The sequence below is a fragment of the Aquarana catesbeiana genome, linkage group LG04 (assembly GCF_042186555.1).
Source record: "Aquarana catesbeiana isolate 2022-GZ linkage group LG04, ASM4218655v1, whole genome shotgun sequence".
Classification (NCBI taxonomy): Eukaryota; Metazoa; Chordata; class Amphibia; order Anura; family Ranidae; genus Aquarana; species Aquarana catesbeiana.
In genome coordinates, this window is record NC_133327.1 from 512212627 (window position 1) to 512216039 (window position 3413).

At 41.9% G+C, this 3413-nt stretch overlaps 1 pseudogene; it reads right to left on the reverse strand.

Annotated features, from left to right (window-relative positions):
• Nucleotides 1–1323: 1323 nt before the first annotated feature.
• LOC141141956 (U2 spliceosomal RNA) lies at nt 1324–1433 on the reverse strand (annotated as a pseudogene).
• Between the last annotated feature and the right edge of the window lie 1980 nt (nt 1434–3413).

Consider the following 3413-nt stretch of genomic DNA (forward strand, 5'->3'; position numbering starts at 1 on the left):
GTTTCAGCTATAACCCATGAAATCAATAAGGAATGATAATGGTGCTAAAATACAAAGATCTAATTTATTTATACAGAAAAGAAACATTAGAATAATCGGATATTACCAAATATAGCATAGTGATGTTACAAATACAGTTTGGCCAATGGACAAAGATAATTTAAGTTACACACAAAGAAAATAAAGGGACTACAGTAAAGGAAATATAATACATAGAGATTTTACGTTTTTTTAAAAAAGCCCGTGGTGTGTGAAACACACCCAAAAACTCCACCCAGTGCCAAGAAAAGTGCACACACATAAAGAAGTGACACAAAACGTGCAACGGGTGTTACACTAGTTCTCCCTAGGAAGGACCCTACCCTGATCCCCAGGGGCGTTAGGCTCCAGACGGAGACTGAGGTACTTCACTTGGGTCTATCTGGCCGAAACGAGACAGACCCCCTTTCTCTGAAAGGTCTGCCGAAACAGACCCACCCAAGTACTCTGTGGAGCTCCCCCAAAGGGACACCCCATTAGAGAGGGTGAACCAAGCCAAAAGGCCTATGTCCAGCACCATCCCAAGACGTTCAGAGTAGGCCCGAGGACCCAGACCCTACTAATCCAACAGTGACAAACGTGTTACACATCAAACAAAAAATAGAAAAAAGTGACGAACACGGGGGGGGGGTAAAATAAATAGGAAAGTGGGGAGAAGGAAGTGGGAGAAGTGAAAGAGTGACCATTGTGCAATACAATGGCCAGGCCCTTCGGCCAGGAATAAAAATTTTCCCTGGTCCTAGCCAAAAGGCTCGGCCCTAGAGGCAGGTGTGAAAAACGTGTGTTGGTGAAGTAACCATGGTGCCATAAATCAAAGTGACCCTCACTCAGAGTGATTATACGGCACCCCTGAACTACCACTTCAGGGGCACATTCACCACAGGCTTTTCGTCCCAACCCTGACCAACAGCCCAGGCCAGCGCAGCCCCCACCCCAGCCAGGAAGGCCTGAAGATCTGGCAGCTTGTGGAGAGCCCCCCTCTCTAAAGGCTCAACCCTCGCCCCCATCACTCCTACCTAATTACATTGGGGAAATACTAACCACTCCCCCAGTGCTGTAGGGGAGCAAGCGTTCTTTCCTGAAAAACTGACCGGAGCTAGAACTACCCCAATCTAGGCCAGAAGGCCAGGGACCCGACCCTCTGGCCAGACCCGATGCAGCACCCATCCTCACCAGGAGCACCCTTCCGGACAGCTCAGACTCGACCATGGCTGACCCCCAGTATGTCAGGGCGCAACAGGCATGAATCCCTACCGAAACCGGCCTTCCAGGTGCAATGACACCATTGGATTTGCGTCTGCCCTCCCCACGCTTTGGAGTAGCATAGCGCCCCCTCTGGCAACTGATAAGAACGGATACTACACTTGATCTTAGCCAAAGGGCCGAGAAGCGATTTTACGTTACCATGCTTGCAGGGGGGGCACACTGAGAGGAAGAGAGCGTGAGTAGCTCTCTGTACTGTTTTTATACCCCTCTCTGCCCCTACTCCCACCAATCCAGGTTCTACCCACCCTGAAACCTTGTCATTGGTCCAGAGTTGCATCAAATTCTGATTGACTGTAATTTCAAGTCCAGTTTGCCATCATGTTTAAACATTAGAGTCTGGTGCCTCTATGTCTGCCTTAAAATAGTTAGCCCTCTTTGATCTTAATATAACCAGTTCCGAAATTAGTATATCAAGCCTCCAAGACCAAGTGGAGAAACAGCGTCTGATAAGTCCATCTCTACAAACAATAGGGTAACTTAGTTATTAACTGACCATTGAAGACATCAAACAGCTTATGAGAGGCAGTGAAAAGAAGTAAGCTGGGCCATAAAATATTAAGTACACACATTCCTATAACACATACATAAATATATATATATATATATATATATATATATATATATATATATATATATATATATATATATATATATATATATATATATATATATATATATTTATATTTATTTATTTATATATATATATTTATATATATATATATATATATATATATATATATATACCCATATATACACACATATAACACATACCTTAAAAAAAAAAAAAAAAATATATATATATATATATATATATATATATATATATATATATATATATATAGTCAAGTCCATAAATATTGGAACATTGACACAATTCTAATCTTTTTGGCTCTATACACCACCACCACAATAGATTTGAAATTAAATGAACAAGATGTGCTTTTGCTGCAGACTTTCATCTTTAATTTGAGGGTATTTACATCCAAATCAGGTGAATGGTGTAGAAATTACAACAGTTTGTATATGTGCCTCCCACTTTTTAAGGGACCAAAAGTAATGCGACAATTGCTGCTCAGCTGTTCCATGGACAGGTGTGTGTTATTCCCTCATTATCCCATTTACAAGGAGCAGATAAAAGGTCCAGAGTTCATTTTATGTGTGCTATTTGCATTTGGAATCTGTTGCTGTCAACTTTTAATATGAGTCCCAAAGAGCTTTCACTATCAGTGAAGCAAGCCATCATTAAGCTGAAAAAACAAAACAACCCCATCAGAGAGATAGCAAAAACATTAGGTGTGGCCAAATCAACTGTTTGGAATATCCTTAAAAAGAAAGAACGCACCGGTGAGCTCAGCAACACCAAAAGACCTGAAAGACCATGGAAAACAACTGTGGTGGATGACCGAAGAATTATTTCCCTGGTGAAGAAAACACCCTTCACAACAGTTGGCCAGATCAAGATCACTCTCCAGGAGGTAGGTGTATGTGTGTCAAAGTCAACAATCAAGAGAAGACTTCACCAGAGTGAATACAGAGGGTTCACCACAAGATGTAAACCATTGATGAGCCTCAAAATCAGGAAGGCCAGATTAGAGTTTGCCATACAACATCTAAAAAGCCTTCACAGTTCTGGAACAGCATCCTATGGACAGATGAGACCAAGATCAACTTGTACCATAGTGATGGGAAGAGAAGAGTATGGAGAAGGAAAGGAACTGTTCATGATCCAAAGCATACCACCTCATCAGTGAAGCATGGTGGTGGTAGTGTCATGGCGTTGGCATGTATGGCTGCCAATGGAACTGGTTCTCTTGTATTTATTAATGATGTGACTGCTGACAAAAGCAGCAGGGTGAATTCTGAAGTGTTTCGAGCAATATTATTTGCTCATATTCAGCAAAATGCTTCAGAACTCATTGGACGGCGCTTCACAGTGCAGATGGACAATTACTCTAAGCATACTGCGAAAGCAACCAAAGAGTTTTTTAAGGGAAAGAAGTGGATGTTATGCAATGGCCAAGTCAATCACCTGACCTGAATCCGATTGAGCATGCACTTCACTTGCTGAAGACAAAACTGAAGGGAAAATGCCCCAAGAACAAGCAGGA